Genomic DNA, 12979 nt, shown 5'->3' on the forward strand with positions numbered 1-12979 from the left:
AGATCCCTGCTCTGCACTGTCCGTGTGGTTCTGCTACAAGAAATGACTGGGCTCAACCAGAGATGCCCACTGGTCATGACAGGGTGAAAATGTCACTGGGAATACACAGATGTACTACAGCATTTGGGGGGTGAGGTGCACATCTCGTCAAGAGTTACCTCTTGTGAGAACTAGACTCTCTAAAATTTAAGTTTAGGGTGTGGCTTTATGCAGCCAAACCCCCTCTTAAGTGCAGGCAGCTCCCAGAAAAAAAGGTAGTTTTGTTCTCCCCCAATCCAAAGCATTTGGTCTAGCAATTCTGGGACCAAATTCCAACTGTTCCTTGAAAGCTAACACACCTTTCATCATAACAGAAGGCTAAGGTCAAGAACACAGGTCTGATTTACATTCTAACTGTGCCTGAAGCTATGAACAACACATTTAAGTATTAGACTGCACTGAGACTTCATTTTTAAAAAATCTGAAGAGGGTTTTGAATACGGAACTAATTCCCCTTTAATTAGAATGTATATTTTGTTCCTGGAAAGACTGGGCAAAATGGTTAACATGGTGAAAAAGTGTCAGTGCCTCACAATATTTTACAGCTCCAAGGACTGATGTTTGTAACCATTTTGGGGATGGTGCTGCAATAGCTTTAAGTTATTACAATGATATCAGGCTATCATGACCAGAATTAGGGGGAGGAGGACTATGACACTAAATTCAACAGTTTTGCCTAGAGACTGTACAGGCAAGGCTGCTATGCACTTCATATTGTTTTTTCAGGTATTGTGGCAATAAGGCACAGGCCCCTCCTCAAATAAAGGGAGGTAAACTAAATATTCTTTCTACATTGTGTTCCCCTTTTCTGTAGCATGGTCCAAAACACAGATTCATTCCTTAAGTTTTGAAACTGAATCATCATGCATTATATTACTATTGGAATCTTTATACTGACTTGTATTTTTAATGAGAATTCATAAAACTTGTATCATTGGCATTGATCTAAGATTTGTAGAATAAACCCTACTGAATTCTGACATGAAGTCTTCTCTAATGCTTAGGCTGTGTTTTCTGATTGAGTTAAACCCCTAACAGACTCTGTTGAAGTCTAAATTGGGAGAACTGTGTGTAACTCACTTAGCTGTCCCTTGGTGCTGGTAAGTCAGCAGCAAAAGGGTTACACTATAATTACTGTCAAATTGTTTCATTTTCAGGATTTGAAAACTTCTACTGTTGCACAAGGAATCTACACCATTACTTGTGTACTGTCCCCCTGTTCCCTATCACACAAAAGCCACTTGAGGTCTCCAGGGATTAGTACTCTGCTTGTTCCATATATTGATGCAGCAGCTGTTGGTTCAGGGGAGCTGCACAGGAGCTTTGTCAGTCACTCTAATTCAAGGTTTGCAAGTAATGGAGAAGGGAGAATGCAGATACCAGCCTGTGCATTTCAGCAGATGAAGATATTTAGATGCACCACAAAAAAGGCTGGGCTAATTATCTCCCAAGAGCTCTACCCCAGGCAGGGACAGGAGGTGACAGCCTTCCACTGCAGCCACCCTACAAGTAGTTCCTTCCATGCTCACAGGGTAGCTCTCAAGATTATTATCTGCAGCTTCCTAATGTGGCAAAGATCTCACCAAGGCCCTATTGTCCTTTTCCAGATGGATGAGTTTCTCCACCACTCTCTGCTTAAGATGGTTTTTTTTAGAGCTACAACTATTTTTCCTTACTTGTGCTGTAAGTGCATCCTTATAACTTCTAGGAGGTGGTATCAGCTAGAAAGCTTTCCTTATCCTTGCCCAAACTCCTATGGAACAGCTGCTTTATCCAGAAAGTCACTTGTATAAGCAGGGAAAGTAACAAGAAGAACACTTAAGACACAGTTTTCCATTATCCATCCTGTTTTCCTTTCTTAAGGGAAGAACCTGCCCAAGCATCCCTGTGGCAAGCAGATTTTTGAATAGCAATCAGACATCACTGGTGATCTCAACAGTGATCCTCAAAAAACCCAGTGACAGATGTGTTCCTACAGCAGAGTTCAAAAACTTGGGGAACCACAAAATTACCTAACGTGATCTCCCACATGTTTTTCAGGATACTGCATTTCCTCTCAGCTCTCTGAGCGCATCATCTCCCCAAAAGATAGCCAAGCCCTTGTCTGTCTGCTGACAGCAAGGGAGTTTGTTAACATCCTAGATTAAAGGTGCTCTTTTGGGGTGGAAGGGACCAGACTCAGAAGTGCAAGATGCAGCCAGCACAGCTGACCTGGCCGAAGGAGCCAGACCAGAGCCCAGCCACCCCCTGGGCACTCCTGTGCCCAGCCCCGGGCGCTGGGCACCCTACAGATAGATCCCTGGTACCCTCAGAGAGGGAGCTCTGTACACTTGTACCCTGCTCCCCACAGCCCACACTGTGCCAGTTCTCCTTTGTGCTGTTCTCCAGGCAGCTTTGGGCTCACAGCCGGGTGGCAGAGTGCCACCACAGTGATGGGGAAAGTGCCTTCAGGAATGCAGTCCTTGCTGGCACTTACCCACATGCTCTCAGCTGTTGTGTTTCCGCGCAGGAACATTTCCATCCCCTCCAACACCTGACAGCCCTCTCGTCTTCCTCTCCCCATGAAAGCCCACATACCCTTCATTGTGGAAAAACCAAACTACTGCAGTAGTTCAGGTGTCAGCATATCGCCAAGGAAAAAATGTCCTGGACTTTGACCCTGTCCTCCCTGCATGCTCAGATCCTGTTGCTTTATTATCTAACTGACAGCCCTCACAAACGTAAATTAAATCTGAATCTGCTGAAGGCAGCTTCCCCCCAAAGACCCATAAACCTGGACACAGTTTTGTTCTCTAGAGCATCACCTTCCACACAACCCCGCTCCATCTCCTTCCATTCTAAGTTAACTCACAGGCACATCCTGACAAACCATCATTTTATTAGAATTCCTGCACCCTGCAGAAGTAGCCTCAAGCACTGTTGACATCCCCACTTCCCTGCAGCACTCTCCTCAAGTGAGCTCTTGCCCTGTGTTGCTCACCCACAGGACTGCCCATCGCCTCTTTGGCACAATGCTGTCTCCACCACGCTTGGACACCATGGCCATGCACATCATAGCCTGGGAATCCCAGATCCCTTCTGTGTAACCTGCCCAGGATTTGGCTGCCAACACAACCTATATGCACCCACGGCTGTGCACTTCATCCCCTAAACCTTAAGCTCTGTCTGCAGCATCTCAACAGGACCCTGACTGCAAGTTCCAGAGAAAAGAGGGAAGCATTGGAGCATGCCCAAGCTAAACCTTCTGTTAAAAAGACAAGATGCAAAAATTTTGGGAATTAGCCAGAGGTGACCAGACTTTCTGGGACACGGGCTGCCTCTCTCCAGGTACTGCACAAGGAATGTTGGCCTCAGGTGGGACTTCCTGCTTATTACATGAACCACAGCAGTGTTGTTGGCTTCCTCCCTGACCTCACCTGCAGCTGATGGGCTGATCCAGATAAAACAGCATTGACAGGAACTTTATTTGACACACTGCATGTCCCATGATTGGAATTGACAACTCAGATGCAACAGTCCCACGACAGCCACTTCCTGTAAGCGCTCCCCCCATTTCTACCTTTGCCCAACTGCAGATCGGATGTCAAGGAAATAAATGCCGAGTTGTAAAGCCACGTGGTCCCTCAGTGACAGTCCCTGAGCCTGGGCACGGCTCTCCTCCGCTTCTGGCCACGAGCTGATCATGAAGGGAAGCAGCAGCAGCAGCGAGGGACTCAGAGCAACGCTGGCATCAGCCTGGCTGGCTCTCCAAGGTGTGACTCAGCAGGGTAAAGACTGCTGGGCCAGAAGCAGGCAGCAGATCTCTCTGCTGGTAAGCACCAACCACCCTGTTCTGCAAAACCAGGCCACATGAAGCACACCACTGCAAAATGCTTCACAGCAGCCTGGCATGGGCCCTTGGGGAGACATCTCTCTTTATACAGACATTACGTCACCAAAACCAGAATATTTTCTTTTGCCCTGCGGCCCTGCAGAGCTCAGGAAATTGCACCCTCATGGTGTTCTGCCTTCTGCCTTCCTCACCCTTTAGGTAAAGCTCCCAAACTGGCTTGTACTGTTTTACACAGGTGAAGGAGAACATTTCTCTAGGGACCTCAGTCTTGGACAAGGATCCTGGGTGTTGCAGCAATGGAACAGCCTTTCTCCATGGCTTGCCACTCCCTTGGGCACAGCTCCTCACCTTGCCTTAACAAAAGCAAACACATACAACAGTCCAAAGACAAACACAGGGGTTACTATTTGATTTTGTGATTACCATTCTCAGGTGATAACCACTACTTCACGCTGAGCAAGCACCAACACTCCACCGTGGTAAACCAGAAGCAGTGTCAGAGCTGTGACCCAGTCCTTAAGTGAGGTCCTATTCAGCTAAAGTATGCAGAACCTCTAACCAGGGATTTAAGATGCATCTTTCCCCAGGGAGACAGAAGATCCCTCCTCATCATACTCCCTCCCAGGAAGCCCTTCATGCCACAATTTCTAGACTTCACATCATGAGATTGACAACCTTTAGTTGTAGAAAAGGGGATGATCCCAGATCTCGGCCAGGCCCAGGCATTCCCATCCGGAAAGCAGGGATTGCCAGCAGTTTCATTGGTGCTGATCTCTCTCATGAGAGGAGACTGATGAGGCCAGCTTTGAACCTCATTCCCCAGCCGTACCACTGACAAGCTGACTCTGTGCCACACACCTCCATACACATGAGGGGGCAGAAAGCAAACCAACCCCCAAAACAAGCAACGTCCATTCTCTTACCAGCCCCAAATTCAGCGGCACTAGCCATTGCCAGCCCCTGCTCAGATAAGTATCATGACAGACACCTAGGTAGGGCCCTCTCATTCTCACTCTCAGGGAAATGGGTGCTTTGTATCCCCTCTTCTGCCCCCTCTTACCCTGTTCCTGCAGCAGCAACTGCCTTTTGTGGGGCTGGGGTGGGAACAAGGCCTCAGGGATACCAGCCCTGGAGGACAAGACACTGGACAAGTGCCCTGGCAGCATGGCTGGCAGAGCTTGGCCTTGATCCCTAACCCCTCACCCCTGTGTAGTGCAGGCAACCTGGTTTCTGAGGCCACAGACAAGCTCTGAACCCCACCCTGAGAGTTCCCTGTCATGCCCAAGCTGGATGAGAGCTGGGGCAAAGCACTGCCCAGACTCCGTATGTGGAGTCACAGAAGAAAGAGCAGGTTTCCCTGCCACCTGAGATGGAAGCAGAGGTGCCCTACAGGCACAGCCCAGTCTCCGCGGGGGTCAGTAACTGTTTCAGTACACGTGGAGACCAGCCAGAAGAAATCTCTCCGTGTGGAGAGCTACTTCTGGGGAAGTTACACCACATCACAGCATCCTAGTGTGAATTAGGCCCCTCTGCCCTGCAGCTGTTTTCTGTACCCACTCAGAGAATGCCACAGGCCTATGGAGCTCTGCCCTGCATTCAGAAATAGTGGATTCCTAGGGAGACAGCAGGGAAGTGTGAGCAAGGCTGACATGGCACACAGCCCCTGCCTGGGCGCAGCCGGAGCTGACGCAGACACGCACAAACACAGCCCCCACTCCTAGGGGGAGCACTGAGACACAGAACAGCACCTTCTGCAGCCTCTTATCACTCGGGACTTGGCTCCATAAAGGACGGCTTGGTGCTCTCCTCCAGACACAGCTGGCATCACGCAGCCAGAAACAGGTCCCTGCCAGCAGGCATGAGGGCTCCACCTTGTCCTTTTGCTCAAATAGAATTTTGTTCGCAGAAGGGTTGAATGTGTCAGTGTCAACAGCAGTAAACCCGACTGTGCCCAGGAGATCCGCTGCTGGAAGAAGTATCAGATAGAGAAGCTGCACTTTATAATGATTTTCTGCCACCTTGGTTCAGTCCACGGTTAAACTGCATCTCCTGGGAAAGGAGTGTCACGATTCATGTGAACTACCCAATGCTTTTTCCACCACAGGAAAACCCACAGACACGAGGGAGAAAAAGCTCAGAAAGACGAGCAGAAAACAGTTTTGTTTCTGCCCTAGTCAGACTCCCATTTAATCCTACAGGGCACAGCAGAGCCCTGCCCAGAACCCCTCCATTCGAACGCTGACATTTCGTTCCCTGCAAGAACGCCTCTCCCCTGCAGCCCTGACTCACAGCCGTCGCCTCCCTTTATGCAACACAGCTCCATTTCCTGCGCAGCCGGCTATGCCCGGTGCCAGCAGGAGCCGCGGCCACACGGGTGCCAGGCTACAGCCAGCCTGCCAGGGAGGCACCCGTCCTGCTCCGGCACTTGAGCTGCTGGTTTTTCATTTCAGTATTACTGTCCCCCAAACATCACCCACGCACCCCCTTTTAAGAGATAAATATCGAGCTCTCCACAATCAGAATCTGATGCTATAATTAGACACCCCTACAGCACACACTGCTGTGTTACACAACACAGCTTGGAGCTCCTGGGCACCGGGTGTCTGCCTACATTTGCATTTTAGTCACATCACAGACAAACTCTTAAAGCAAAATCTCCCGCGTGGTCGTGGTTACTGAGCTTCGGTTCAGATGAGGCGGCAGTCTGAGAGCACGCAAACAGATCTCCCTGGTCTGAAACTAAACCAGAGGTGAACTCCAGTCACCGGTGGGCGTCAGTGCACAGGATCAGACTGGAGTTTGCCAGAAGTAAAACCTCCAGCACACATACAAAGAGGATGTCAGGTCCTTACTATCAACTGTTTGCTCAATATCCAGCCCCCTTTATGGCACACAGGCTGTTAATGCAGACACAGCTGCCTGCAGTTCCATGCAAATCTCACTGCTAAGGCACTACTGCTAGACCAAGCAATGGCTTTGTTCCATTTAAAGGTTAATCTCAAAAGCCAGACTCCAAACTCCAAGGTTTCACAGCCCTATCATATTCCTGTTTTCCCAGCAGCAGCAGGGCAAGTTCCTGCCCAAACTTCTTCCTACAGCTGCACCAGGAAGCACTGGAGTAGCTGCACTAACTCACACTAATAAACCAGATAAATAGTTCATGTTACTCACTTCCAGCTGACTGACATGCTGATAGCTCTGTCACTTTCAAAGGGCTGGGTGAACTGCCCTGCTGCAGCGGTGTGTGCCTTGCAGGAGCACCACAGATCCTAGTGCAGAGAGAGCCATATGGCATCTCCAGAGAGCAGGGCTGGAAGCCACAGACCCAAGCTCTGTCTGCAGCTTCCCCACCTACCTGGTACAACTTATAAGCAAGTATTTCTGCATCTAACTCCCACCAGATGCAGCAGGATTAAAATTCTTACTGGAGCTTTAAAAATCCAACCCTGGGTCCATCCCTGCTGACACCACTTGGCAGGAGGGCAGCTGGGCAGCACAGGGCCCAAACCTTGGCAGCTGCTCACCCAGCCTGTGCAGCTGTTTCGGAATCTGAGTCTGCCAAACAACAGCATGAGGAAAGAAAAACTGATCAGGGAAAACATTTAGGATCTGTCATTTCCTAAGGTTACCATCAGCTGTTAAGAACATTTATGTAATCAAAAAGTCAGTAGCAGTAGTCAAAGACAGCCCTTCAGCTGACCCTAGTTAGCATTAAACTTTCTAAAGAAAAAAACTATTATTTAATTCAAACTAAAAGAACATTCTCCCAAACTCAAGTTTCCTGCATCATCTGCAAGATGTCATCTAAATAATTCAAAACTTCACTGGATCTAGGTCACAGACAGAGGTTTGTTTTTCAGCAAGATGTCCCAGAGGAATTGGCTATTTTGTTTAAATTGTTCCTGACTTCCAACACCATATATAAGGACACCTAGAAGGAGACTGAGTGGATGAGAAGTAGAAAAGATACTAACAAGGATTAACTTCAGCTCATCAAATCTGGGCTCTCCTCACTCTCAGGGAAGATAAAACCATGGATTGCATCAGAGTTGTGTCTGTGACTGCTGAAAGTCCACAGGTTAATTGCAAGAGACATGCAAAAATTTTCAGGTCAAACAAGCTTGTCTTCTGTTTGCAAGGATCCACATGCACATCTCCAAGGGTCTCCAAATGACAGTGGTTGAAAACCCATCTAAGGAGAAGAGAAACCAATTTCCCCTCCTCCCAAGGATGAATCCATGGAATGACTACTCTTGGTTGACCATGGAAGGAGCCCTGGTGGAACTTCCACAGCTATGTGAATGAGAAGCATCTCCCAGGCCAGCCCTCAGGTTCTTTTTAGGTGCATACCGTTTACAGAAGAATTGCAAAGGCAAATCTTTAACCATAAAGTATTTTTTCTATCTTTGGAAACACTACATCAAGCAGTCCAGAGTCCAATGGCTGACCTTACTTTTGGATATGTTGGTTTTTTCCTCCCCATTACTTGCATGTAATAATAGCAAGTTACGTAAAGTCAGGAAATGGGACCAGCACGAAGTTCAAACTAATTTTCATATTAAAGGCTTTGCGTAACCATTTTTACAACAGGCCTTTAATGACATCTTTAGTCCAGTTACGAGGTTGAGATTACACACATTTTCAGGTAACTTTAATACTGGGCAGGTTATCAATACTTCCTGGGAAACAGGCTTTGGGTTTTTGCATTTCTTTGTCAGAAGGAGACAGCAGTGATTACACTCATTTCAGAGAAACCAGATGTTGTACCCTCCCTCAAAAGGACAAAAATCACAGGAAAAGAAACTTGTTTCCACTTGATACATTAGGAGTTTCTCAAATCTGCTTTATCACAGGCAAGCTACTTGCATTAAATGTACTAGAAATGCAACAAACTATTTAATATACTGACCAATATTAAGCATCTACCAACTTCATCACACACCCACATTCAAGATTTCATAGGAAATAAAGACCTTATCACTCTGCTCGAGGTTTCCAGACAGATTAAGTCAATCTGGGGACAATAAACTTAAGAGAAACTGTGCCACAGCTTTAAAAGGCTGTATTTAAAGGAAGTACTGTCCAGACAGAAATATCCAGCTTCCAAGAACCTGATCTCTGCAGGATACATGAAACTGCACATGAGAACTGGCATGATAACATATGTTAAATTTTTAAATCTGAACATTTTATTCCACACTCTCCAAATTCTATGTCGTGTGTTCAGCAGAACAGCATGGAATTGATGAGAAATTTTAGATTAAAATCATTCTATTTTTATTAGCCACAAAGCTTCAGCCCCATGGATCTTGTAAAGAACTCTGTGGATCAAATTCATCCCGTGCTACTGTATCAATGTTCCTAAAGATTTATATATATATTTTAGTGCCCTGACTTTAATGGATGGTTTGCAGCAGTATTTTCTGCAAAATCAGACCTTCAATGCATTAGATACCTAGAGTTTTAAGTGGCTAAAAACTTCACTGTTTGGGAACAAAAGCGAGTATAGCCACAGCCCCCATTAAAATCATTATCAGCAAGATGATTTCTTCATCTCTAAACTTCCTATTTCCTTCTCACCTAAAACCAGATCATATGAACAGAGCTTTGAACTTTAGAGAGTTGATTTTTCTTTTTTAAGACCTATTTCACAACCCCTACTACTTGCACTCCTCCATTAAGCAATTACCTTTGATTTGACTGCTGTGCACCCCACAAACTATTTATTTGTCATACACGAACAGCTCCCTGGGACATGCAGCCACATCCATGGGCCCCAGCAGAAGTCAAACAACGGGGCCACTGTTTCAGCCCTGCCTCCTGGCTCACCCTCTCAGTGCAGATTTTTTCCTCTCTGCTTCCATTCAGTGCTACCAGGGCTGAGCCACTGCTCTTTCCTTACAGCTCCACTTTCTGGAGTGCTGGGACTTGGTTAACAAACAAACAGTTCCTCACTTATAAAAAAGGATCTTGGGAGCAGAAATTCAGGTTTTAGAAGACAGAAAGGAAAGTAGAAACACACCAGATGGTGAATTCTGACTTTTTAAAGGAAGCAACGTAATTCTGGGAGCCTAGTGGGGGAGGTTAGGGAAGTAAAGGAGATTTAGGTATTTGTGCAACTGATAGCTTTTTATCTGCCACTATCAAAGAGGAGTAGGAAAAAACCTCCTGTCAACCTGAAAACAATCTGTGAGGTGTGCTCTTTGAATCATACTCTTGTTCAGCCTTCAAGTCAGACACAGCCTCCTGCGCGTCTGGGTGAGCTGCGCGCTGCCACCATCCTCCTGCCGCCGGCACGCAAGCCGCAGCTCCCCAGGAGCTCCGGGAATGCCAGCCATCTGCTCCAGCAGCCCTCCCACGCACGGGCTGCCCGGGCCGGCTCCTGCCCACGGCCCGTGTCACCCGCAGCCGCTCGTGGCGGATCAGCGCTTTCCCCTCGCTCCGCGCCGCCCTGCGGGCCGGGAATGCCGTGGGGCTGCTGCGGTGAAACCAGCCTGCAGCGCCGGGGGCCCGCTCCTCCACAGAGCTGGAAAAAGGACTGCACAGGGGATGCCCGGGCACAGCAAAGCCACCAGAGCTGGTGGCTGGCCCTGCGGCAATGACAACCAGCCCACGGCCATTGCGGCATCAATAAGTTCTGGACAGCCCGGCACGGGCTTCCAGCGGCACTGCGCCATGGCAGCAAGGCGGCCGGGATCCCGCATGGCGTGAAGGATCCGGCCTGGCTCCGCCACAGCTCAGCGCTGCTGTGCCTGCCTTTTCCACAGCCCTCTGCTGCCCAGGAATGGCTTCTGGAGGTTCCCTTCCTGCCTGTCTTCATTCTTGCAGAGTCTGTGGGCCACCCAGCTGGGGGTGGCGAACGTGCGAAATCATGTGAACATGTTACAGCTCCAGGATTTACTGGCTCAGGCGAGCATTTGCCAATGTTTATGCTTTTGGAAGAATGCCTTAAAGCACTCACCTAGTTTTGAGGTACAGAGATGTTTCTGATACGTGCTGTAAACAAAGAGGGGTGCTCAAAACCTTTTCTAATAATCCATGTCTCTCAAAGAAACCATGAACCGTGATCCAAGCAAAGAAGCCAGCACACAAAACTGCAGAAAAATCACGCTATGAAAAGTCAGTGTCCATAAAGGAGACAGAGAAGTCCTGCAGCTTCATCCCAATAAAGGGATAGAGCGTCCACTGGGACATATTCCCATGGGGCCTCTTTACCCAGGTGTGGGAGGACACAGCCTCCTTTTATCCCAATCTCCCGGCCGCATGTTGCCTTCTTCCTTTCCCCATTGGCTGAGGTACCAGGAAGGGACCGCCTTCCCGAACCGCCTACCGCACATCCCCCCTTTGAACCTGACATTTTCCCTGGAAGTTCAGAAAGGCAGGCTTGTGCAGACCCGTTTGTCTGTTTCAGGACTCTGTGTCGCTTCTGTAACAAAGGCTTCAGGTTGGTAGAGACATTAAAACCCATTTCAAAGACATTAACACCCTCTACCTTCCCCCATCCAACTGTTTGTAAAGACATTAGCACACATGTTTTCTTATCAAAACTGAATTAGGCAATGTTTGTGTGGCTTGGCACTTCCTGGCACAAGTGAAATGCAAGCATGGTCTGACATTCAGTTGATCCTGAGCTAAGATCAGAGGGTTACATATAAACTCCCTGAAGCTTTGTCATTTGGGCTAGAAAGGTTTGGTTTTGAGCTTTTGGATGAATTCAAGACACAGAATGCACACGTAGACCTGCAGATCTCCATCCTTCTGAATTATCTCCCATAGTCCCAAAAATCACTCAAGCCACTGCAATTAATTCTCCTATCAAGATTTACCCGGTTCTCCTAAGGCTGATCAGACCCAGACTTCAGAATAAGCAATTTTGCATATTTTTGGAACAGTTTCAGCTGCAAGCTTTGGGTTTAGACACTGGGCACAGAAGAGCTTTGGACCACAGTCTCCCAGTCAGGAGAGCAGATAAGAGCATTTCTGAGGCACGAATCCGTATGAAGAACCACTCTAACCATTGCACACTCACAGCTAAACTCAGGACTCCCAGACTTAGAGGAAACTTAGATTCACCAGGAGGGAGGTCAGGGTGCCCTCTGTGTCTGTGCTGACTGTGTGTCTCACTGCTGCATTTTACTTCCGTGGGTCCACCTGTGCTATTTCCTTGTGGCTTGCAGCCACATGCCGGAGGGGATGAGCGCAGCAAGAATTAAAGGCTTTGTGACAGAACAGAAGCATGCAGCACACACTGCCTCCCCAGGATTAACCCCTGCACTTCAGGCTAATGGCAGGCAGCCCGAGCTCCGCAGGAACATCAGCTACCCCCTCCCAGGGACTCTCAGCTGAAATGGGCTGTGGTGGGTGCTTGGGAAGGGAGCTGTTGGCCACGGAGACCACCAGCGCCTCCCGGCTGAAGGCAGGCAGACAGGTTCCCCTTCACTGTCCTTTGGCACACGGCCTGGGATGTGAGACCATGCATGTCAGCGAGTGTGACAGGTCACAGAGACGTGTCACACCCTCAAGGCATCCGGCTGGGATCTTGGGAATCCTGCCAGAGTGAGGCTTTCATTTCTGAAGCATTCTCTCCCCAGTCTTGCTTCCTGCATGCTCCTCTCCTCCTTCCCTTCCTCCATTTGTAGCAACACTGGATGCTGCATGCTCCCCGAGAGAAATAGGGCAAACATAACCTGATTAACCAAGAGGATTTGGGCAGGAGGGAGTGGGGGAGGAGATTAATATGCAAAGAACCACAGAACCTTTCCCTCTCACATTAGCCCTTGCCTATTCAATAATTAAAGTGTTCTGTGGTGACTCTGACTTTGGGATTTGCTATAAAAGCTTCTCATAAACCCTGCCTCAGCATGCAGACATCAGACCCAAGAGAACATTCAGTCTGACAAGCTGAAATTTCTTCCAGGCTCCAGGGTCAGTCAGAAGCTTTAAACCACTTGGATGTGAGCCTATGCCTCCATTTTAAAACATAAGGATCCCTCTTGCTGTTGTTCACCCATTGAAGACACTGAATCCAACCTTTATTTGGCCACTCTGTCTCTAAAACGTGGTTTAGAAGTTAATGCAGGCTTTCTCCATTTCATGCACAAAACAACC

General features: G+C 48.1%; 1 long non-coding RNA gene across 1 annotated transcript in view; it reads right to left on the minus strand.

The window, feature by feature from the left end:
* The window catches only part of LOC136292232 (uncharacterized), a 33601-nt gene that overhangs the window by 18120 nt on the left and 2502 nt on the right, over positions 1-12979 (minus strand). The window lies entirely within an intron of this gene.

This window comes from Chamaea fasciata, unplaced genomic scaffold (genome assembly GCF_029207755.1).
Source record: "Chamaea fasciata isolate MVZ Bird 193981 ecotype frontalis unplaced genomic scaffold, bChaFas1.0.hap1 SCAF_7, whole genome shotgun sequence".
Lineage (NCBI taxonomy): Eukaryota > Metazoa > Chordata > Aves > Passeriformes > Sylviidae > Chamaea > Chamaea fasciata.